Here is a 26,461-nt window from a genome sequence, read left to right as displayed (position 1 = left end):
CGTTCTTCTCTACCGTGGTTTAGTTTAGATTAGAGATACAGCGCGGAGACAGGCCCTTCAGCCCATCGGGTCTGTGCTGACCAGCGATCCCCGCACATTAACGCTATCCTGCACACACTAGGGATAATTTGCAATTTTATCAAGCTAATCAGCCTACAAACTTGTACGTCTTTGGAGTGTGGGAGGAAACCGCAGCACCCGGAGAAAGCCCACGCGGTCACGGGAAGAACGCATCTAATCACTTTCCCCCCCCTTTTCACACCAGCACTCAACAGCCACAAAAGCAACCCCAGCGGGAAAAATATCCCATCTGACACTGCCGAAAGCACAAACTCCTGACGTGCTTGCAAATGACACAAAAAGCTGGAGTAACTTTGCGGGGACAGGCAGCATCTCTGGAGAGAAGAAATGGGTGATGTTTCGGGTCGAGACCCTTCCACAGACCCTTAGTTGGGTTTCTCTTACCTTGAGTGGGACATCTGGGACTTTCAGTAAGACTCATGTTACGTTCGGCTCCCTGCGATGCTCATTGTTTTACTTGGAAATATAAGTCGTTGTTGGACGTCGATTTTTTTTTCCCTTTTACAGTTGAGCCAGGTAACGGCAAACTTTTGATGCACATCCTGGAGACTGCAAAGTCATCGCGATTTCAGACATGTGGTTGAGATTCTAGAGAGCCAGTGATTCATCATTCTGATTTTTCAGTTGGAGGCAGCTTGATCGGAAATTACAGTTTCATTTGAGTAAGTATTTTGACGAGTGCTTTTGAGTAAAATAACATTCATGCCAAGTTCATTATTAATGTCAACTACTTGGAACTGCAAACCAAATTTACGTGTCAGTACGTCTAGAATAATGGCCACCTCTAATAAACTAACTAAAAACTAATGGGTCGACTGGGCTTGTATTCACTGGAATTTAGAAGGAGGAGAGGGTATCTTATAGAAACATATACAATTCTTAAGGGATTGGACATGCTAGATGCAGGAAAAAAACATTCCAGTTGCTGGGGGGAGTCCAGAACCAGGGGTCACAGTTTAAGAATAATGGGTAGGACATTTAGAATGGAGATGAGGAAAAACGTTTACACCCAGAGAGTTGTGAATCTGTGGAATTCTCTGCCACAGAGGCAATGGAGGCCAATTCACTGGATGTTTTCAAGAGAGAGTTAGATATAGCTCTTAGGGCTAACAGAATCAAGGGATATGGGAAGTTAATAAATAATTTGCACTTGCATAACTCTTACTGTAGAAACGACACTTTCCAAAGCCTGAAGTTTAGAAGGATGAGGGGGTAATCTTATAGAAACATATAAAATTATAAAAGGACTGGTCAAGCAAGATGCAGGAAAAATGTTCTCAATGTTGGGTGGGTCCAGAACCAAGGGCCACAGCCTTAGAATAAAGGGGAGAAAAAACGTTTTCACCCAGAGAGTTGTGGATTTATGGAATTCCCTGCCACAGAGGGCAGTGGAGGCCAAGTCACTGGATGGATTTAAAAGAGAGTTAGATAGAGCTCTGGGGGCTAGTGGAGTCAAGGGATATGGGGAGAAAGCAGGCACGGGTTATTGATAGGGGACGATCAGCCATGATCACAATGAATGGCGGTGCTGGCTCGAAGGGCCTAATGGCCTCCTCCTGCACCTATTTTCTATGTTTCTATGTTTCTATGACAGCTGTTGTTTTATTTAAAATTTCTGGCATTAGAAGTTTTATTTTTTGATTTTCATTGATCCAGTACTGAATGGTCTGACCAGCGTCAGACAGATCACACCAAAGTAAACAAGACTGTGGTATTTGCAGTTATCTGGTCTCGTCCTGCACCTATTTTCTCTGTTTCTATGTGTCAATGAAGAAGGGTCTTGACCCGAAACGTCACCTATTCCTTTTCTCCAGAAATGCTACCTGACCCGCTGAGTTACTCCAACATTTTGTGTCTAACTTCTTTCCAACGCTATGTCAGATCAAACTTGACACTGGCACATGGACATTGTGTCGGAAGATCGTAAAAAATAGAACCTGGAGTTCATGTGACCCATCAACAGCATAACTGAATGAGATCGTGGCTGATTTGGTTCATTGATTTGAAAGGTACAGCGTGGAGACAGGCCCATTGGCCCACCGGGTCCACGCCAACTAGTTCTACCTTATCCCACTTTCGTATGCACTCCCTTCACATTAGTGGTCAATTGACCCACATACCCGCACGCTTTTGGTAAGTGGGAGGAAACCGGAGAAAACCAACACGGTCACAGGGGGAACGTGCAAACTTCACACAGACAGCGCCCGAGATCAGAATCGAACATGGTTCTCTGGTGCTGTAGGACAGCAGCTCCACCAGCTACAGGGATTGACGCCATGATATAATTTATCTTATAAGACCATGGACCATAAGACAGCATTATGGGCGGCACGGTGGCACAGCGGTAGAATTGCTGCCTTATAGCTCTTGCAGCACCGGAGACCCGGGTTCAATCCTGACAACGGGTGCTGTCTGTTCTCCCTTTGACCGCGTGGGTTTTCTCCGAGATCTTCGGTTTCCTCCCACACTCCAAAGACATACAGGAATGTAGGTTCACAAAAATGCTGGAGAAACTCAGCGGGTGCAGCAGCATCTATGGAGCGAAGGAAATAGGCGACGTTTCGGGCCGAAACCCTTCTTCAGACTGATGGGGGGTGGGGGGGAGAAGGAAGGTAAAAGGGAGGAGGAGGAGCCCGAGGGCGGGGGGATGGGAGGAGACAGGTCGAGGGTTAAGGAAGGGGAGGAGACAGCAAGGGCTAGCAAAACTGGGAAAATTCATCGTTCATGCCATCCGGACGCAAGCAACATAGAAACATAGAAACATAGAAATTAGGTGCAGGAGTAGGCCATTCGGCCCTTCGAGCCTGCACCGCCATTCAATATGATCATGGCTGATCATCCAACTCAGTATCCCGTACCTGCCTTCTCTCCATACCCTCTGATCCCCTTAGCCACAAGGGCCACATCTAACTCCCTCTTAAATATAGCCAATGAACTGGCCTCGACTACCCTCTGTGGCAGGGAGTTCCAGAGATTCACCACTCTCTGTGTGAAAAAAGTTCTTCTCATCTCGGTTTTAAAGGATTTCCCCCTTATCCTTAAGCTGTGACCCCTTGTCCTGGACTTCCCCAACATCGGGAGCAATCTTCCTGCATCTAGCCTGTCCATCCCTTAAGAATTTTGTAAGTTTCTATAAGATCCCCTCTCAATCTCCTAAATTCTAGAGAGTATAAACCAAGTCTATCCAGTCTTTCTTCATAAGACAACCCAGGCGGAATATGAGGTGCTGATCCTCCAATTTCCGGTGTTGCTCACTCTGGCAATGGTGGAGACCCAGGACAGAGAGGTCGGATTGAGAAAGGGAGGGGGAGTTGAAGTGCTGAGCCACCGGGAGTTCAGGTAGGTTATTGCGGACTGAGCGGAGGTGTTCGGCGAAACGATCGCCCAACCTCCGCTTAGTCTCCCCGATGTAAATCAGCTGACATCTAGAGCAGCGGATGCAGTAGATGAGGTTGGAGGAGATACAGGTGAACCTTTGTTGCAGTTCCTTCTTGAACACAGGAATGTAGGTTAATTGGCTTGGGTTTGTATACTTGGTATGTGTAAATTGGCCCTAGTGTGTGTAGGCTTGTGTTAATGTGCGGGGATCGCTGGTCGGTGCGCACTCGGTAGGCCGAAGAGCCTGTTTCCATGCTAGAAACATAGAAACATAGAAAATAGGTGCAGGAGGAGGCCATACGGCCCTTCGAGTCAGCACCGCCATTCATTGTGATCATGGCTGATCGTCCCCTATCAATAACCCGTGCCTGCCTTCTCCCCATATCCCTTGATTCCACTAGCCCCTAGAGCTCTATCTAACTCTTTCTTAAATCCATCCAGTGGCAGGGAATTCCATAAATTCACAACTCTCTGGGTGAAAATGTTTTTTCTCACCTCAGTCTTAAATGACCTCCACTTTATTCTAAGACTGTGGCCCCTGGTTCTGGACTTGCCCAACATTGGGAACATTTTTCCTGCATCTAGCTTGTCCAGTCCTTTTATAATTTTATATGTTTCTATAAGATACCCCCTCAGCCTTCTAAACTCCAGTGAATACAAGCCTAGTCTTTTCAATCTTTCCTCATATGACAGTCCCACCATCCCAGGGATCAATCTCGTGAACCTACGCTGCACTGCCTCAATCACAAGAATGTCCTTCCTCAAATTAAGAGACCAAAACTGTACACAATACTCCAGATGTGGTCTCACCAGAGCACTATACAACTGCAGAAGAACATATTTATTCCTATACTGAAATCCTCTTGTTATGAAGGCCAACATTCCATTAGCTTTCTTCACTGTCTGCTGTACCTGCAGGCCAACATTTAGTGACTGGTGTACAAGGACACCCAGGTCTCGCTGCACCTCCCCCTTACCTAACCTAACCCCATTGAGATAAAAATCTGCTGTATCGCAAAACAAAACTAAAAGAATTAGGCCATTTGGCCAATCTAGTCTCCTCTGCCATTCCATCATAGCTGATCCAGAAAATCATCAATCCATGTTCCCCATGGATGCTGCCTGACCCTCTGAGTTTCTCCGGACCTTTGTAATTCATTTAACCAAAATTTAGTTAATTGATTGCAGATCAATTATTTTATTTTAGTTTAGTTTAAACTATATAGCGCAGAAACAGGTGAAAAAGCTTTTGTTCACCTCAGTTTTAAATGGCCTCCCCTTTATTCTTAGACTGTGGACCCTGGCTCTGGACTCGCTCATCAACGGGAGCGATATATGGCAGTAGGAATCTGAAGAGGGTTGGAGGGCGAGGGATCGAGGAGTACAGGTACATAGTTCGCTGAAGGTGAGGCTGCAGCTAGATCTATTGGTCAAGAAGGATTTCGATACATTGGCTTCCATCAGTCAGGGCATCAAGTATAGAAGTTGGGGAATTATATTGGGAAGTATATCTATATATATAGATATACGTCTGCTCTCCAACACTCTCCAGGTTCCTACTGCTATCCTTACATGGCTGGGAGTAGTCTATTCGACAACATGACTCACAGATGCCCCATGAAATAGTAACACAATCTCTCCGATGAGGGACAATTAAGGTTGGACTGAGAATATTGGTCCACCCAGTGGTGTTCATAGCTTGGAGAAAGAGAAAGAAGATTGGCCTTCCATCACAGTGAGGAATGTGGGGAATCCACTGTGGTGGATGTTTATGTTAACTTATATGTAGTTGTGCGTCTTGTTGCTTTTTCTCAGTATGGCTGTATGGTAATTCGAATTTCACTGTACCTTAATTGGTACACGTGACAATAAACTGACCTTGAAACCTTGAAATGCATAATTTAAATTGTGAGCAAAATAAAATTCCTGAGAAATGATTCACTGAAAAGCTGGCTATAACTCTCTTTAACTGATTGTGGGTGATCAGCCATGATCACATTGAATGGCGGTGCTGGCTTGAAGGGGCGAATGGCCTACTCCTGCACCGATTGTCTATTGCAACCTCAAATGGAAAACAGTGCTATGAATCTTGTCTTTGAAGCAAAATGCCTGCTGTCATTGGCACTCAACAGGTTAGTTTAGAGAGACCCCATGAAACAGACTAGTTTTCTGTTATCCACTCCCGACATTTTGCATCCACTACCTACAAACCCGCACGTCTTTGGGAATGTGGGAGGAAACTGGAGCAGCCGGAGGGAACCCACACGGTCACAGGGAGAGCTTGCAAACTCCACACAGGCAGCACCCGAGGTCAAGATTGAACCCGGGTCCTTGGCTCAGTGAGGCAGCAGCTCTACCTGCTGCCCTGATCTGAAAGATCATCAATCCATGTTCAAAAGACATCCTTCCTGACCTGCTGAGTTAAGTGGCTTTTTCACGGGGCGACTTGACGCAAGAGTGAACCAGAGTTTAACATCGTGGGAACCTCGTGCGATAACAGTACGGCATTCGTGGACCACCGTGGACCACCGTGGCGCTAACGGCAGGTAGTCATGTAACTTGGTCACTCGGGAGAAAATTCAAGAAAGTTTGTATTTCTCCAAGAGTGACTTGTACACTTGTGGTTGAGCATTGCAACATTGTATGGACAAGTGGCCAGTGCGATATCCGTGCGATATCCGTAATAACTCTTACGGGTACCGTGGGAACTCCTGCGAACGGTGAGTAACTGAGCAGTTTGATTGTCAGTGCTTGCTTTACCTCATTGTTAAATAAATATATTTTTTACTATCAGATTGATGTCTGCAATTCTTCATTAACACATCACTACAAGATGAATGTCTCTAATGTTATAATCCCTCTCATGCTGAAACACAAAATAGTTGAAGGGAGGTGAAATAATCACATTTTCATTCTTTTTCATTTTTGAGTGTTCAGGTACCTCACTTGCTGAGATATTTTACTCCAGCAGTTTGTGTCTCTTTTTGTCTAAAGCAGTTTCTAAGACTGTAGGAACTTCGCGGGCCAGGCAGCATCTACGGAGGGAAATGGACAGGCGACCCTTTCTTCAGGCTGCCTTATCTCTCTCCCCCCCCCCCCCCCTCCCCCCTACTCCCACCCACACACACAAATGCTGGAGAAACTCAGTGGGTGCAGCAGCATCTATGGAACAAAGGAAATAGGCAACGTTTCGGCCCGAAACGTTGCCTACTTCCTTCGCTCCATAGATGCTGCTGCACCCGCTGAGTTTCTCCAGCATTATTGTGTACCTTCGATTTTCCAGCATCTGCAGTTCCTTCTTAAACACAAATGCACCGAGTTCCTCCAGCATTTCGTGTTTTGCTCAGTATTCCAGCATCCGCTGTCTCCCGCGTCTCCAATAAAACAAAACTACTGTCAAAAGGGTGAAGAATAGGGGCAGAGATAGATACAGAGATAGATAGAGTAAGGTGACATGCCTCAATGACTATCGACCAGTGGCACTAACGCCGGTGGTGATGAAGTGCTTTGAGAGGTTGATCATGGAGCAAATCAACTCCTACATCGACAAAAACCTGGACCCACTGCAGTTCGCGTACCGCCACAACAGATCAACGGTGGATGCGATCTCGCTGGCCCTCCACTCCGCACTGGACCACTTGGACAACAAAAACTCATATGTCAGGCTGTTATTCATTGATTACAGCTCGGCATTTAACACAATCATCCCCTCCAAACTGGTTACCAAACTCGCAGAACGGGGTCTCTGCGCATCCCTCTGCAACTGGATCCTCGACTTCCTCGTCCACAGACCACAGTCTGTTCGTATTGGTGGAAATGTGTCAGCCTCAATAACAATCAGCACGGGAGCACCTCAAGGCTGCGTGCTCAGCCCCCTGCTGTACTCACTCTATACCCATGACTGCGTAGCGAACCACAGTGCGAACTCCATCATCAAGTTCGCTGACGACACCACTATTGTGGGGCGTATCACTGATGGGGATGAGTCAGAGTACAGAAGAGAGATCGAGCAACTGTCCATATGGTGCCAGCGCAATAACCTGGCCCTCAACACCAGCAAAACCAAGGAACTGATTGTGGACTTTGGAAGGAGTAAGAGGGGGACCCACAGCCCCATTTATATCAACGGGTCGATGGTTGAAAGGGTCAAGAGCTTCAAATTCCTGGGCGTGCACATCTCTGAAGATCTTTCCTGGTCCGAGAACACTAATGCAATCATCAAAAAGCACATCAGCGCCTCTACTTCCTGAGAAGATTACGGAGAGTCGGATTGTCAAGGAAGACTCTCTCTAACTTCTACAGGTGCACAGTCGAGAGCATGCTGACCGGTTGCATCGTGGCTTGGTTCGGCAATTTGAGCGCCCTGGAAAGGAAAAGACTACAAAAAGTAGTAAACACTGCCCAGTCCATCATCGGCTCTGACCTTCCTTCCATCGAGGGGATCTATCGCAGTCGCTGCCTCAAAAAGGCTGGCAGTATCATGAAAGACCCACACCATCCTGGCCACACACTCATCTCCCTGCTACCTTCAGGTAGAAGGTACAGGAGCCTGAAGACTGCAACAACCAGGTTCAGGAATAGTTACTTCCCCTCAGCCATCAGGCTATTAAACCTGGCTCGGACAAAACTCTGATTATTACCAACCACTTTCTGTTATTTGCACTATCAGTTTATTTATTCATGTGTGTATATATTTATATCATGGTATATGGACACATTTATCTGTTTTGTAGTAAATGCCTACTATTTTCTGTGTGCTTAAGCAAAGCAAGAATTTCATTGTCCTATACAGGGACACATGACAATAAACTAACTTGAACTTGAACTTGAACATTCCTGATTAGTGCGGCTGTCAGGAGGTTATGGGGAGAAGGCAAGAGAATGTGGTTGAGAGGGAGAGATAGATCAGCCGCGATTGAATGGCGGAGTGGACTTAATGGACCGAATGGCCTAATTTTGCTCCTATAACTAACAAAGATAGTAATTGTTAGGGAAATGTAGTTATTAAAGACGAGGGGGAGCAGAAATGGGCAGTCTGGGATGGCTCGCGAGATACTTGCATAGAGGCACAAACGTTAAAGAAAGGGCAGATAAACAGAGAGGGGGGGGGGACTTCCCTCAGTGCCCATCTGTTACCATTAATTGGACAGTTCGGTCTGTGAAACGCAACACGCCAGCCCCGACATCCAGCCCGGTGGTCAATCCTTTGAAGATAGACACCAGTTGCTTGGAGCAACTCAGCCAGACAGGCAGCAAATCTGGAGAGAAGGAACGGGTGGCGTTCCGGGTCGAGAGCCTTCTTCAGACTGAGGTCAATCCCCTGCATGGATAACAGGAGTCCCAGCCAACACGACAATCGCCCGCTGCACAGTCTCGGAGCTTCCACTGCGAAAACGGTGCCTACATTTGAGCACTTATGTAACTGAACCATCCTAACACCAACCACAGAGCATTCCTGAACTACTACCTACCTCATTCGAGACCCTCGGACTATCTTAGATCGTATACTCACTGGCTTTATCGAGTTACAGTGTGGAAACCGGCCCTTCGGCTCAACTTGCCCACACCGGCCAAAATGTCCCATCGAAACTAGTCCCATCTGCCTGCGTCTGGTCCATATCCCTCCCAACCTGTCTTATCCATGTACCTGTCTAAATGTTTCTTAAATGTAGGGATGGACCCAGCCTCAACTACCTCCTCTGGCAGCTTGTTCCATACACCCACCACCCTTTGTGCGAAAATGTTACCCCTCACTCAGATTCCTATTAGATCTTCCCCCCTCACCTTGAACCTATGCCCTCTGGTCCTCGAATCCCCTCTGTGGGCAAGGACATATATTACCCTGGACTCTGTCTATTCCCTGCCTGTTCGTCTCATGGTTTTGTACACCTCTCAGCCTCTGTCCCCAGTGTGGAGTTAAGGGCTTGTTTATGGGCGCCCTGGGCTGAGAACTCTGGAGGATGGGTTTTAGACTTTATCGGGAATCGAGATAGACCCCGTAATGCAGGAGCAAAGAATCGCAGACGCTAATCTGCATTGGAAAGACACAATATGCGGGAGTAACTCAGCGCTGAAGAAGAGTCCAGACCCGAAACATCATCTATCCATGTTGTCTAGCGATGCTGCCTGACCCGTTGAGTTGCTCCAGCACTTTGTGTCTTTCCACTAGACCTGTAATAAGTCTCGGCTGGGTGTTTACTGGGATCTCTGGTGTTTAATAGACGTCCTGATGTTGTTTTTGATCGGGTTTACTACTGACAGTATTTAATCAGATCCATATTGATTGATTGATTGATTATACCTTTAATAATCCTTTACAGGAAATTACAGTGCCACGACAGCTTCAAGACAGACATAACACCACACATTTCCTCAAATGGCTTCCATACTTAACAAGTTAAAATACAAGTTAAAATACAAGTTAAAATACAATTAATTAAAAAAAAAGTGCAGTTATTTATGCGCATTATATAACCTTATAGCAGCTGGTAAACAGGACTTCCTATGTCTCTCAGTTTTGCACATTGGTGCAATCAGCCTCTGACTGAAGATGCTGCTCTTGATCACCTTCAGGGCATGGAGTGGGTGAGTGGGGTTGGTCATTATAGAACCTAGTTTGTTCAGAGTTCTGGCCTCTGCCACCTGCTGGACCGTTCGTTGCTCAGCCCCGACCACTGAGCCGGCCTTCCTGATTAGCTTGTCTTGTCCAGTCTGTTTTTATCCGCTATACGGGCGCCATCTCCCCAACAGGCCACAGCAAAAAACAGAGCACTGGCCACCACTGAATGGTAGACACTGCACAGTAGGGGTTGGCAGATGTTAAATGACCTCAGCCTCCTTAAAAAATACATAAAAAATATTAAATCATTTCCCCTTCACCTTAAACCTATGTAATCTGGTCCTCGATTCGCCTACTCTGGGCAAGAGACTGTGCATCTACCCGATCGATTCCTCGCATGATTTTAAACATTATCTTGCACACAGCGTTGTTCCCTTCACCATGTATACGCCATTTATGGCTCGATTGTTACTATTTATTGTCTGTCTACTGACTGGTTAAACGTTTGAAAGTTTCACCTCTCAGTAGATAATAAAATAAGACAACCATCACGGTCAATGTGAGACAAAGTCTTTATTCCTATTTGACAAAATAAAAAGACGACTCTTGCACATATTGAGAGAAGGTGCATCACACCAAACAACATTTGTCTAAAAAAAACAGATTATTCTTCAGCTCATTAAAGAGCTCGGGTGAAATTCTGACAAAGTTTGTGAATGCACTTTTATCCTCTTCGCACAGCACATTAAGCAGCTGATCATATTGTCCAAATTGAGGTCTCCGTTGAAAGATGGGCTTCACCCAGTGAGACTTCCTCTTAATTCTCTTTTTAATTAATCTCACCCTTCTGCCTTCACGCAAGCGTTCTCGATGCACATAGTGGGCTGCTGCATACAGCGCGTCAATGAAAATAACCACCATCCTGTATTCGAAAATACTTAGTATAGGCATGTCTCCAAATGAGCCAATTCAACCAAGGGAGGAATATAGTGTGTGAAAAAACCCAATATAGTGTGTGAAAACAAAGTAACATCATTTGTGCCACGTGATTAACAACACTACAGTTCACGATGTTCATTCAAGATTAACGGGAAAGCTCGGGAGACGGACAAGTCACTCGCACAAATAACAGAAATGCCGAGTACCGTGGGAACTCTTTATCTACCCCCCGTTATATCGTGCGAAACTCGTGCTGGACCACGACCACTTCACTCTGGTGACATCTTGCGTCAACTCGCCCCGTGAAAAAGCCCCATTAAGGGCCTGTCCCACTTACGCGAACTTTACAGGCGACTGCCGGCACCCGTCATAGGTCGCCGAAATTTTCAACATGTTGAAAATTCAGCGGCGACCAGAAAGACGCTACGACTCTTTGGAGACCTCTCACGACCATAGGAGACCTCTCACGACCATGGTGCTCCCTACCTGCCTCCACTACCTACAACCTCCGGCAACCACCTGCAAGCTCCGGGAACCGCACGGAAACCTTGGGTGGGGCGCAAAGTCTCCGGAGGTTTCCGTTCGGGTTTCCTAAGTGGGCTAGGGGCAAGTGTTGGTGTAACTCAGCGTGTCAGGCAGCATCTCGGAAGAAGGATTTCAACCTGAAACGGCACCCTTCCTTTTACTCCAGAGATGCTGCCTGGCCCGCTGAGTTACCCCAGCACTTGGTGTCTCCTTGCTACCTCATGACCTGGACCCACACATCCACTCAGCACGGCCAGACATCTCCAAGCAGTTATCTAACCTCAACAACCACCCATTCTGCTATTGATAGCTCTCTACGTGCAAAGAAAGAGGAAGAATTAGATGCAGTGGCTTTAAGGATTAACTGAAGAATATTGTCGACTAAGCACTGTCCTTAAAGCACCAAGAATGAGCCCAGACACTGACCGACAGCCAGCAGTGAAGACAGACCACAGAAGCCACAGAAACCTACAGAGACTACCCTTTGCCACAGCACTGTAGCTGAAAGGATACAATCTGCTGGATAGACACTGCAAATCCCCTGGATACAAATCCCCGCTGCTGCTTCCTCTCCCCACTGCAAGCCAAAGAACAATTGTGGTGCAAACAAGGTGCCTACTCCAGACGCAGTTTTTACGCTGGTTTTATGCAGCTTGTGATGTGTCAGGAGTAACTGCACGTGTCTGTTTAGACCGAAGACGGACACAAAAGGCTGGAGTTACTCAATTGGGTCAGGAAGCATCTCTGGGCAAAAGGAGCAGGTGACATTTCGGCTCGGGACCCTTCCTCAGACTGAGAGTCAGGGGAAAAGGGAACGAGAGATATGGGAGGTGCTTAGCAGAAGTGAATGGATTCACTCATTCATTCATTCATTAGCCACGCAGAGGTGCTGGTTTCCGACAGATGCACCACACATCTCTGTCCTCCATGCAGCTGGCAAGCTCCTCTTTTGTCTCTACACGTGTGTCTCCATCAACGTCTTCCGCATCATCTTGCCTGGCCGTCCCGGGTCACGTCTTCCATGGATGGGTTCCCACAGCACAACCTTGTTTGCTGGTCATTTCTGGGTGGCAGCGGCAGTGACCAGCGAGCCTCACCCTTCTCCACCTGATCTTCTCAGTCAGAGGTGGATCTCCCCATAGAGCTGGGCGTTGGTGATGTGGTCCCTCCAACTGACATTTTCTGAGCATTCGGGTGTATATAACCATATAACCATATAACAATTACAGCACGGAAACAGGCCATCTCAGCCCTTCTAGTCCGTGCCGAACACTTACTCTCACCTAGTCCCATCTACCTGCACTCAGACCATACCCCTCCTTTCCTTTCCCGTCCATATACCCGTTTAATTTATTTTTAAATGATAAAATCAAACCCGCATCCACCACTTCCACTGGAAGCTCATTCCACACAGCTACCACTCTCTGAGTAAAGAAGTTCCCCCTCATGTTACCCCTAAACATCTGTCCCTTAATTCTCAAGTCATGTCCTCTTGTTTGAATCTTCCCTACTCTCAGTGGGAAAAGCTTATCCACGTCAACTCTGTCTATCCCTCTCATCATTTTATAGACCTCTATCAAGTCCCCCCTTAACCTTCTGCGCTCCAAAGAATAAAGAACTAACTTGTTCAACCTTTCTCTGTAACTTAGTTGCTGAATCCCAGGCAACATTCTAGTAAATCTCCTCTGTACTCTCTCTATTTTGTTGACATCCTTCCAATAATTAGGCGACCAAAATTGTACCCCATACTCCAGAATTGGCCTCACCAATGCCTTGTACAATTTTAACATTACATCCCAACTTCTATACTCAATTCTCTGATTTATAAAGGCCAGCACACCAAAAGCTTTCTTTATCACCCTATCTGCATGAGATTCCACCTTCAGGGAACTATGGTGTAAGTACCATCGAGAGACTTGGACAGTGCTCGAGTGAGAGTCCATGCCTCACACCCGTGTAATAACATGGTCTCTACAGTTGTATGGAAGAATCTCAGTTTGAGACCCTAAAGGCCCTGTCCCACTTGGCAATTTCTTCGGCGAATGCCGGCATAATTGACTTATGTAACAGGTCACCAAAAAATGGCGCAGCGTGATGCGGCATGCCGCGGCGTTGATGCGGCGTGACGACGTATTGACGCACGGTGTTTCCTCCAGTGTCGCAACATTTATTTTGTCGCTGCTGGATTTTGAAATGTTCAAAATCTTTCACCGACCCTGATACGTCAGTCAATGATGCCAGCAGTCACCCAAAAAAATCACCAAGTGAGACAGGCCCTTTAGACATCCGATACGTCCAGATTTTCCCCATGTTATTGAGGGCTTTCCATGCGAGCGCTTTCCAGACCTTGATGTCATTCTCCGAGCTCTGCATCCTCGCTCCTAGGTACTTGAAGTACTCCACTTTCTTGAGAGATGCTCCGCCACTGGTGAATGGAAGAAAGCAATTATAATCAAGGAAATAGGCCATTGTTGGCAGTGGGAAAGGTGATAACGAGTATACAGACATAGGAAAAACAGGACAACAGTAATGCTAGTACAACGGCCAGGGTAGAGGAGGGACGGAGGGAGAGGGGATGCAAGGGTTACTTGAATGCAGCTGTAATGTTGCTATGGTCCGGTTGCCTAATCTAACCAATAATTTATTGTATTGTTTATTGTATCTATATTACTAAAAGTAAGATCTTGACCACTTCCTGTTTTTCTGTTTCATGATTTTTGAAAAACCGCTGCCACTTACGGCTGTCATATTTGGCCATCTTACTCGGAGGCCCCCTCCGCTGCGCAGGACAAGAGGATTTTTCCCATAGATGAAAAATAAAAGAATTATTAATGTTTTAAAAATGTTGACATTCTCTCTGCTGCCCCTGCTGGTGGGAGCGGGGAGGGACTATATAACACAGAAGTGTTGTGCCTCACTCAGTCTCTGCAAGATGGAGGAAGCGAGAGGATCACGCTGTGAATAACACTGAACACATGTCTACTCAATTTGAGTGCCCTTAATGTGGTTTGAAAATGAAAATGTGGTTGCTTTGAAATGCTGCACCGCAAATGGTTGTTGGTGGTGGTAACTGCAATGAAATGCTGCGCTGCAAATGACAGTTGGTGGTGGTAACTGCTTGGAAATGCTGCACTGCAAATGGCTGTTGGTGGTGGAAACTTGACAACTTCCTGTTTGCACTGTATATTGATTTTAGAATGGTACCACTTACGGCTGTGATTTTTGGCCATCTTACTGAGTCCCCCTCTGCTCATCAGGTGCAGAGGATTCTTCCCATCAATGAAAAATAAAAGTGTTATTAGTGTTTAAAAAAATGTTGAGAATCTCTCACGCCATGAAGGCCATGCCCCTTCCAGTTGGAGGGGGAGGAGTTATAAAACCAGTAAGTGTGGGTGTGGCTCAGTCTCTCAACGCTCAACTCTCTGGGAAAAAAAGTGTTTACTCGTCTCCGTTCTAAATGGCTTACCCCTTATTCTTAAACTGTGGCCCCTGGTTCTGGACTCCCCCAACATCGGGAACACATTTCCTGCCTCTTTGTGTGGAAAAAGTTGCCCCTCAAGTTCCTATTAAATCTTTCCCCCCTCACCTTAAACCTATGATCTCTGGATCTCGATTCCCCTACTCCTTACAAGGGTTTACCCAATCTATTCCTCTCATGAACTTATACACCTCTATAAGATGACCCCTCATCCTCTTGTGCTCCAAGGAATAGAGTCCCAGCCTACTCAACCTATGCCTATAGCTTAAACTCTCTAGCCCTGGCAACATCCTTGTAAATCTTCTCTGCACCCTTTCCAGCTTGACAACATCTTTCCTATAACACGGTGTCCTGAACTGAACACAGTATTCTAAAGGCGGCCTCACCAACTGCAACATGGCCTCCCAAGTTATATATTCAATACACTAACTGATGAAGGCCAAAGTGCCAAAAACCTTTTTGACCACTCGATCTGTGACACCACTTTCAAGGAACCATGCACCTGCACTCCTAGATCCCTCTGCTCTATGACACTCTCCAGAGCCCTGTCATTCACGTGTTGTGTTAATGTGCCTATAAAGCTGCAGCAAAAAATAATAATTCATTATTTAATTCCTGTTTCATATGACAAACACTGTTGACTCTCGGCACTTGACATCCAAAGTCAACTTTGCCTTCACCGGGGTAACTCAGGGTCAGGCAGCATCTCTGGAGAAAAGGAATAGGTGATGTTTCGGGTCGAGACCCATCTTCAGACTCTGTTCCCCTGTTTGCCCTCCCAAGCCTACCAAAGTCACCACATGTTATTTCAAGTGGCTTTAATTACATGAACTCAGTGTCATTTTTATGAAAGAAATCTTCCTCAGCTGCACTTGGCCAATTCCCGAGGTAAAGATAAAGGTTAATATCGAAATAACATCCTTCATACATAAACTGTAAAGTTATATCACATGAATCCATTGCCGGTGACATTTAGTTTAGTTTAAGATTGACACAAAATGCTGGAGTAACTCTGCAGGAAAGGCAGAATTTCTGGAGAGAAGGAATGGGTGATGTTTCGAGTTGAGACCCTTCTTTTAGTTTAGTTTGGTTTAGAGGCGCAGCATGGAAACAGGCTCTTCGGACCACCGAGTCCGCGCTGACCAGCACACTAACACCATTCCACACTAGGGACAATTTTTTTAACATTGATACCAAACCAATTAATCTACAATCATGTACGTCAAATTTGGAGCGTGGGGGGAAACCTAAATTCTTGGAGATAATAATAATAATAATACATTTTATTTATGGGCGCCTTTCAAGAGTCTCAAGGACACCTTACAAAAATTGAGCATGTATAGGAAAAACATGTAAGGGGAATGAAATAAATAGTAGAGACATGACTAGTACACAAAGTAAAGACAGAATTCAATACAAAACACAGCATGAGGCAATTAATGCACAGATGAAAAGGGACGGGGACGTGGGGCTAAGGATAGGCAGAGGTGAAGAGATGGGTCTTGAGGCGGGACTGGAAGATGGGGAGGGACACGGAATTGCGGATCAGTTGGGGGAGGGAGTTCCAGAGCCTGGGAGCTGCCCTGGAGAAGGCTCTGTCCCCAAAACTGCGGAGGTTGGACTTGTGGATGGAGAGGAGACCGGCTGATGTGGATCTGAGGGACCGTGAGGGTTGGTAGGGGGAGAGGAGGTCAATGAGATATGTGGGGGCCAGATGGTGGAGGGCTTTGTAGGTGAGGACCAGGATTTTGTAGGTGATCCGGTGGGAGATGGGAAGCCAGAGATAGCCCACGCAAGTCACGGGGAGAACGTGCAAACTGCGTACAGCCAAGCACCAGTAGCCAGGATCGAACCCAGGTCTGTGAGGCAGCAACTCTACCGCTGCGCAACCATGGCTGAAAGTAATGAGCTGTGCACAACTGAATTATACAGACCACAGAAGCTTCAGATCAGATAACATGTCTGAACTGAGCTATCTCAGACAGCGTTGTAAGTACTTTCCATAGGAAGTGTTACACCCATGATTAAATAAACAGTCAAGGATAACGTTAGATTTAAAGGTTATCGTGCATGCAAAGATGATTAGTAAACATAACACGGTGAAAGCTGTCCAAAATATTGTTAGGAAGTGTTTACGAGGTCGACAAAAAAACTGAATTCCCCTCCACCAACAATCTCCATCCAAGGTTTCCAAGGATTTCTCACAGTTGCATTATTTGAAAATTTTCCAAAATTCCCTATGATCCTTGAAAGTTTCTGCGAGCTATGTAGCGCTGATGTTTAAGGAAGGAAGGACTCAGTGAAACATGGTCCATCAACAGCTTTCAGCCATTGGCAATAGCTCCATTAACAGTATCCTTAGGAATGAAACAATAAGTCTTCGGTAGCCGACAAGGTTTTAATGAAAGACACAAAGTGTTGGAGTAACTCAGCGGCTCGGGCACCATCGCTGGAGAAAAAGGATGGGTGATGTTTCGGGTGCTCCGGTTTCCTCCCACATCCCAAAGCTCCGTAGGTTAATTTGCTTTGGTAAAATTGTAAATCGTCCCTCGTGTGTAGGGTAGTGCTGATGTACAGGGTGATTGGTGGTCAGTGCGGACTCGGTATGCCAAAGGGCCTGTTTCCGTACCATGGTGTGTAGACCAAAGTCTAAAGTCCTCTCCCCAGATGCTTATGAATACTTGATGAGTGAACCATTTGAGTTGGGTATATTCCTTGACATTTAAGATATATCGTTAGAACTAAGGGCCTGTTTGGTGCTGTACGATTCTATATCCTTTGGAACAGGGTGGCCCCGGGAAGATGAAAGGTGAAGAATTAATTATAGACAATAGACAATAGACAATAGAAACATAGAAAATAGATGCAGGAGTAGGCCATTCGGCCCTTCGAGCCTGCACCGCCATTCAATATGATCATGGCTGATCATCCAACTCAGTATCCTGTACCTGCCTTCTCTTCATACCCCCTGATCCCTTTAGCCACAAGGGCCACATCTAACTCCTTCTTAAATATAGCCAATGAACTGGCCTCGACTACCTTCTGTGGCAGAGAGTTCCAGAGATTCACCACTCTCTGTGTGAAAAATGTTTTTCTCATCTCTGTCCTAAAAGGCTTCCCCCTTATCCTTAAAATAGGTGCAGGAGTAGGCCATTCGGCCCTTTGAGCCAGCACCGCCATTCAATGTGATCATGGCTGATCATCCCCAATCAGTACCCCGTTCCTGCCTTCTCCCCATACCCCTTGACTCAGCTATTTTTAAGAGCCCAATCTAGCTCTCTCTTGAAAGCATCCAGAGAACCTGCCTCCACCGCTCTCTGAGGCAGAAAATTCCACAGACTCACCACTCTCTGTGAGAAAAAGTGTTTCCTCATCTCCGTTCTAAATGACTTACCCCTTATTCTTAAACTGTGGTTAGTTACGGGAGTTACCAGCACACCTGGAATTGGCTAATGCAAAGGTCCTCTGGTACAACCACTGACTGAACATGCAGGGGACACACTCTCTTCCTGATGGTTCATCTCATAAGTTCCAGGAGAAGAATTCAGCCATTCGGCCATTCATTCATGACTGATCTATCTTTCCCTCTCAACCTCATTCTCCTGCCTTCTCCCCATAACCCTTGACACCCGTACTAATCAAGAATCTGTCAATCACCGCCTTAAAAATATCTATTAAAATACTATTTATATCGTGAATTGGACCTCAAATGACAGATGAGTGCTATTTGTGAAAATCTTTATAAGGACTAGACACAGCTGCAGGTCTATATATAAGTGTCAGGGTCTATAAATAAATACAGGACTCTCTATAAAAGGAAGGTTATACATAGAACATAGAAGGTTATACATAGAAGAAGGTTCAATGACATCCGTCTGAAAAGGCCTCGACGCGAAACGTCACTCCATAGATGCTGCCTCATCCGCTGAGTTTCTCCAGCATTTTTGCCTACCTTATACATAGAACAGGTTACTGAAAAGCACAGCACAGGCTCTTCGGCCCACTATGTCTGTGCTGAATATGATTCCAAGTTAAATTGATCTCCTCTGTCGCTGTCAAGGAGGACTCTCTCTAACTTCTACAGGTGCACAGTAGAGAGCATGCTGACCGGTTGCATCGTGGCTTGTTTCGGCAACTTGAGCGCCCTGGAGAGGAAAAGACTACAAGAAGTAATAAACACTGCCCAGTCCATCATCGGCTCTGACCTTCCTTCCATCGAGGGGATTTATCGCAGTCGCTGCCTCAAAGAGGCTGGCAGTATCATCAAAGACCCACACCATCCTGGCCACACACTCATCTCCCTGCTACCTTCAGGTAGAAGGTACAGGAGCCTGAAGACTGCAACAACCAGGTTCAGGAATAGCTACTTCCCCACAGCCATCTGGCTATTAAACCTGGCTCGGACAAAACTCTGATTATTAATAACCCATTATCTGTTATTTACACTTTATCAGTTTATTTATTCATGTGTGTATATATTTATATTATGGTATATGGACACATTGATCTGTTTTGTAGTAAATGCCTACTATGTTCTGTGTGCTGAAGCAAAGCAAGAATGTTATTGTCCTATACAGGGACACATGACAACAAACTCACTTGAACTTGAACTCTTGAACGATATGATCCATATCCCTCCATTCCCTGCATACCCATGAGTTTATCGAAAAGCCTCTTAAAGAAAACCTTTATCGTATCTGCGTCCACCACCACCTCTGGTAGCACGTTCCAGGCACCCACCACCCTCTTTGTAAAAAATTTGCCTCAAGCATCTTCTTTAAACTTTTCCCCTCTTACCTCAAAGCTACTGTATGCCCTCTGTTATGTTGCTCCTTTATTCTTTTCGAGGCACTCTGCAAATTAACACATTCCTGGGATCCCACTCATTCCTGGGGATCATTCTCGTAAACCTGCTCTGGGCCCTCTCCAATGCCAGCACATCCTTCATCAGATAATCCTCAGAAAGCAAACTCAATGCTAGCATTTATTACAAGAGGGCTCCATGAGGCGCTGGTAAGGCTGCATTTGGAATATTGTGAGCAATCTGAGGAAGGATGTGCTGGCTCTGGAGAGGATCTGGAGGAGGCTTACAAGAATGATCCCAGGAATGAGTAGGTTAACAAACGATGAGCGTTTGTTCACACAGGGCCTGTACTCGCTGGGGTTTCGAAGAATGAGGGGGCATCTCATTGAGACATACAGAATAGTGAAAGGCTTGGATAGAGTGGATGTGGAGAGGATGTTTCCACTAGTGGGAGAGTCTAGGACTAGAGGTCATAGCCTCAGAATTTTAGGAGGGAATTGAGGAGAAATTTCTTTAGTCAAAGGGGGGGGGGGGGGGCGGGGTGAATCTGTGGAACTATTTGCCACAGAAGGCTGTGGAGGTCAAATCAGTGGATATTTTAAGACAGTGATAGATAGATTCTTGATTAGTACAGGTGTCAGAGGTTATGGGGAGAAGACAGGAGAAGGGGTTAGGAGGGAGAGATAGATCAGCCATGATTGAATGGCGGAGTAGACTTGATGGGCCGAATAGAGTATTGCGTCCAGTTTTGGTCTCCTAATCTGAGGAAAGACATTCTTGCCATAGAGAGAAGGTTCACCAGACTGATTCCTGGGATGTCAGAACTTTCATATGAAGAAAGACTGGATAGCCTTGGCTTGTACTCGCTAGAATTTAGAAGATTGAGGGGGAATCTTATAGAAACTTACAAAATTCTTAAGGGGTAGATGCAGGAAGATTGTTCCCGATGTTGGGGAAGTCCAGAACAAGGGGTCACAGTTTAAGGATAATGGGGAAATCTTTTAGGACCGAGAGGAGAAAAACATTTTTCACACAGAGAGTGGTGAATCTCTGGAATTCTCTGCCACAGAAGGTAGTTGAGGCCAGTTCATTGGCTTTATTTAAGAGGGAGTTAGATGTGGCCCTTGTGGCTAAAGGGATCAGGGGATATGGAGAGAAGGCAGGTACAGGATACTGAGTTGGATGATCAGCCATGATCATATTGAATGGCGGTGCAGGCTCGAAGGGCCGAATGGCCTCTACTCCTGCACCTATTTTCTATGTTTCTATGTTTCTATGAATGGCTCACAATATTACAAATGTGGTCTGACCGGTTCCCTGAGAAGCGTCAGCATTATATCTATGTTATTGTATTCTTGCCCTCTCAAAATAAATGCTAGCATTGCACTCACCTTCCTTACTACCGATTCGACTAGCAAGTGACCTTTTTGGAAATCCCACATCAGCACTCCCAAGTCCCTTTGCATCTGGTGGCATGAGAGTTCCTCCCTATTATTCCTGCTTTAACAGTCGTGACCATCACTTCCTTCCCTCCCCTTGAACTCATCATCGCTTAAAATAAAGGAACAATTCAGCATCTGTACCATCATCGTGAAACTGATGGCACTGCAGGGATTTTCACACATGCGGATTTTTCCCAGGAAGTCCCCACTTTCCTGCCACTGACTCCCTGTTGCAACATAAGACTAGGTCAATCTGTAAAAGCAATGTTTAGTTTAGTTTAATTTAGAGATACAGCACGGAAACAGACCCTTCGGCCCACCGAGCCCAAGCTGACCAGCGATCCCCGCACACACTAACACTACCCTACACACGCCGGTGACAATTTTACATTTACACCAAGCTAATTAATACAATACAATTAACTTTATATTTCCGTTAGGAACTTTGGTTTCTGCAGCCATACAACAAAAAGAAACAATTTTACAAGACACACAACCAACTCAATTCACACAGACATCCATCACAGTGGATCTCCTCCTCACTGTGATGGAAGGCAAAGTCTTGTCGGAAGGCAAACCTACAAACCTGTACGTCTTTGGGGTGTGGGAGGAAACCGAAGATCTCGGAGAAGTCACGGGGAGAACGTACAAACTCTGTACAGACAGCACCCATAGTCAGGATCGAACCCGGGTCTCTGGAGCTGTAAGGCAGCAACTCTACCGCTGCGCCACCATGCCGCCCAAAAATGGTGAAATGTTTAAAATATAGAACAAGCAGCAATACAGCACAGGGACAGGCCCTTCAGCCCACTATGTCCAAGCCAAAATTCCTCCACTTTGATGACCTCGAAAAGATCATCCACACATTTATCTCCTCCCGCCTAGATCACTGCAACTCTCTTTACACTGGCATCAGCCAATCTTCCCTGTCCCGCCTGCAACTGGTCCAAAATGCCGCAGCGAGACTCCTGACGCACCAGGAAAAGGGACCACATCACCCCGATCCTGGCCTCTCTCCACTGGCTCCCTGTGCGGTTCCGTATACATTTCAAGACCCTCCTCTATGTCTACAAAGCCCTCAATGGGCTTGCCCCCTCCTACATTAAAAGTCTTCTCACCCACCACTCCACCTCCAGGTCCCTCAGATCGGCCGACTTGGGGCTGCTGAATATCCCGCGGTCTAGGCATAAGCTTAGGGGCGACTGCGCCTTTGCGGTTGCAGCCCCTAGACTGTGGAACAGCATCCCCATCAGAACTGCCCCCTCCATTGACTCCTTTAAGTCAAGACTAAAAACTTATCTATACTCCCAAGCCTTTCCTGACGTCCACTGAACGAGGGCTATATGTATATATGTATGTAGCTTGTTTGTTTATACTATTCTTATAACAAATGTAAATCCCCTGTATTGAGAGGGGATCTTATAGAAACTTATAAAATTCTTAAGGGGTTGGACAGGCTAGATGCAGGAAGATTGCTCCCGATGCTGGGGAAGTCCAGGACAAGGGGTCACAGCTTAAGGATAAGGGGGAAATTCTTTAAAACCGAGATGAGAAGAAGAGTGGTGAATCTCTGGAACTCTCCGCCACAGAGGGTAGTCAAGGCCAGTTCATTGGCTATATTTAAGAGGGAGTTAGATGTGGCCCTTGTGGTTAAGGGGATCAGAGGGTATGGAGAGAAGGCAGGTACGGGATACTGAGTTGGATGATCAGCCATGATCATATTGAATGGCGGTGCAGGCTCGAAGGGCCGAATGGCCTACTCCTGCACCTAATTTCTATGTTTCTATGTTTCTATGTAAAGCATTTTGGCCAACGAGAGTTGTTTTTTAAATGTGCTATATAAATAAATGTGACGACTTGACTTGACAAACATAATGCCATTAAACATTAATGAAAGGGCCGAATGGCCTACTCCTGCACCTATTGTCTATTGTCTATTGTCTAAGTTCAGCTTGCGTCTTGTCTTTGCCACTCTATCTGCAGTTCCCTGTGTTTCCGGCATCTCAGATCATTTGTGATCAGCCCATCTTTGAGGTCAGTCATTTTGCCATCACTTTGCAGGTGACTGCAATGTCACCATCGCACCTCCTCAACATCAACTTCCTCCTGATCTTTGCATGCTCCTTGCAGTAGCCCGTTTATTTTCTGTCGTGTTGCAGTCGCCTCATAAGCACTTTGCATACAGTCAGTCCACTCCCACCAGAAATGAGCGTCCAAAATGTGCAGGAAGGAACTGCCGATGCTGGCTTAAACCGAAGATAGACACAAGAAGCTGGAGCAACTCAGCGGGCCAGGCAGCATCTCTGGAGAAAAGGAATAGGTGACGTTGTGGGTCGAGACCCTTCTTCAGACTGAGATTCAGGGGAAGAGGGAAACGAGTGATAAAGACAAAGATATAGAGAGATATAGAACAATTGAGTGAGAGATATGTCAAGTAACGTCTAACTTGTTCCGTTGAGTTTCATGGTTTGTATAATTCGTTATCACCTAGTCCACAGTCAACAATGGACCATTGTGGGCTCTGCCTTTCCTTGATCATTGTTATACCTCCTACTCATTTCTTCTATATCTCTCTATATCACCATCTATGTCTCCGCGCCGACCAGCATATTAACACTATCCTGCCCACACTGGGGACAATTTATTTTACATTTATCGAGCCAATTTTACCTGTACGTCTTTGGAGTATGGGAGGAAATTGAAGATCTTTGAGAAAACCCACACAGGTCACGGGGGGAGGGGGCAGCGTACAAACTCCGTAAAGACAGCACCTGAAATGAGTAGGAGGTATAACAATGATCAAGGAAAGGCAGAGCCCACAATGGTCCATTGTTGACAGTGGACTAGGTGATAACGAATTATACAGAATTGTAATCACCTCCTACAAGGCAAAACCAGGAGGCAGCTCGAATGCCGGTGTAACATCACTCCCTGACGAGCTCAATGCGTTTTACGCACGCTTTGACAGGGAGAATACTGATGTGCCTTCCCGACCCCCCATTCGCTGTGATGGCATTTCAGTCTCAGTCACAGAGGCCGATGTCAGGAAATCCTTCAGAGGGGTGAACCCCCGAAAAGCACCTGGACCTGATGGTATACCCGGCCGTGTTCTAAAAACCTGTGCGGACCAACTGGCGGGAGTTTTTACGGACATTTTCAACCTCTCACTTCTGAGGTCTGAGGTCCCCACCTGCTTTAAAAGGGCATCAATTATACCGGTGCCCAAGAAGAGTAAGGTGACGTGCCTCAATGACTATCGACCAGTGGCACTAACGCCGGTGGTGATGAAGTGCTTTGAGAGGCTGATCATGGAGCAAATCAACTCCTACATCGACAAAAACCTGGACCCACTGCAGTTCGCGTACCGCCACAACATCATAAACGGTGGATGCGATCTCGCTGGCCCTCCACTCCGCACTGGACCACTTGGACAACAAAAACTCATATGTCAGGCTGTTATTCATTGATTACAGCTCGGCATTTAACACAATCATCCCCTCCAAACTGGTTACCAAACTCGCAGAACTGGGTCTCTGCGCATCCCTCTGCAACTGGATCCTCGACTTCCTCATCCACAGACCACAGTCTGTTCGTATTGATGGAAATGTGTCAGCCTCAATAACAATCAGCACGGGAGCACCTCAAGGCTGCGTGCTCAGCCCCCTGCTGTACTCACTCTATACCCATGACTGCGTAGCGAACCACAGTGCGAACTCCATCATCAAGTTCGCTGACGACACCACTATTGTGGGGCGTATCACTGATGGGGATGAGTCAGAGTACAGAAGAGAGATCGAGCAACTGTCCATATGGTGCCAGCACAATAACCTGGCCCTCAACACCAGCAAAACCAAGGAACTGATTGTGGACTTTGGAAGGAGTAGGAGGGGGACCCACAGCCCCATTTATATCAACGGGTCGATGGTTGAAAGGGTCAAGAACTTCAAATTCCTGGGCGTGCACATCTCTGAAGATCTTTCCTGGTCTGAGAACACTAACGCAATTATCAAAAAAGCTCATCAGCGCCTCTACTTCCTGAGAAGATTACGGAGAGTCGGATTGTCAAGGAAGACTCTCTCTAACTTCTACAGGTGCACAGTCGAGAGCATGCTGACCGGTTGCATCGTGGCTTGGTTCGGCAATTTGAGCGCCCTGGAGAGGAAAAGACTACAAAAAGTAGTAAACACTGCCCAGTCCATCATCGGCTCTGACCTTCCTTCCATCGAGGGGATTTATCGCAGTCGCTGCCTCAAAAAGGCTGGCAGTATCATCAAAGACCCACACCATCCTGGCCACACACTCATCTCCCTGCTACCTTCAGGTAGAAGGTACAGGAGCCTGAAGACTGCAACAACCAGGTTCAGGAATAGCTACTTCCCCTCAGCCATCAGGCTATTAAACCTGGCTCGGACAAAACTCTGATTATTAGCAACCACTTTCTGTTATTTGCACTACCAGTTTATTTATTCATGTGTGTATATATTTATATCATGGTATATGGACACATTTATCTGTTTTGTAGTAAATGCCTACAATTTTCTGTGTGCTTAAGCAAAGCAAGAATTTCATTGTCCTATACAGGGACACATGACAATAAACTCACTTGAACTTGAACTTGAACCTGTAGTCGGGATTGAACCTGGGTCGTCAGCGCTGTAAGGCAGCAACTCTACCGCTGCGCCACCGTGCTGCCCTTTCTCTCTCTACCCTTCCCCTTGACTCAGTTTGAAGAAGGCTCTCGACCCGAGATGTCACCTACCCCTTTTCTCGAGAGAGATACTGCCTGAGTTACTCCAGCTTTTCGTGTCTATCTTCTGAAATAGGCATCCGATAGTTCAAAGCCATTCCACAAAGAAATGTCTAATGCATAATGCCGCAAAGCTGCAGGTAATACTGGGAATATAAAAGATAGTACAGTGTAGCACATGAACAAGGTTAGATTAGTTTAGCTTATTGTTATTGTCACGTGTACCGAGGTACAGAGAAAAGCTTTTGTTGTGTGTTAACCAGTTAGCAGAAAGACAATACATGATTACAATCGAGCCACTTACAGTGTATAGATACATGATAAGGGAATAACGTTTAGTGCAAGGTAAAGCCAGCAGAGTCTGATCAAGGATAGTCCAAGGGATACGGATATGTCCGAGATATTTGGAAAACATTAGGCTTGTCTTGGCGGAACAATCAGATCAATTTCTTAAGACATGGTTACCTTTCACTGAATTTCTGCAATAACAGAATGGTTAAACACAAAT

This window comes from Amblyraja radiata, chromosome 6, assembly GCF_010909765.2.
Source record: "Amblyraja radiata isolate CabotCenter1 chromosome 6, sAmbRad1.1.pri, whole genome shotgun sequence".
Taxonomy (NCBI): Eukaryota; Metazoa; Chordata; class Chondrichthyes; order Rajiformes; family Rajidae; genus Amblyraja; species Amblyraja radiata.
The sequence above is the reverse complement of the archived record's forward strand: the minus strand, read 5'-3'. Positions refer to the sequence as shown.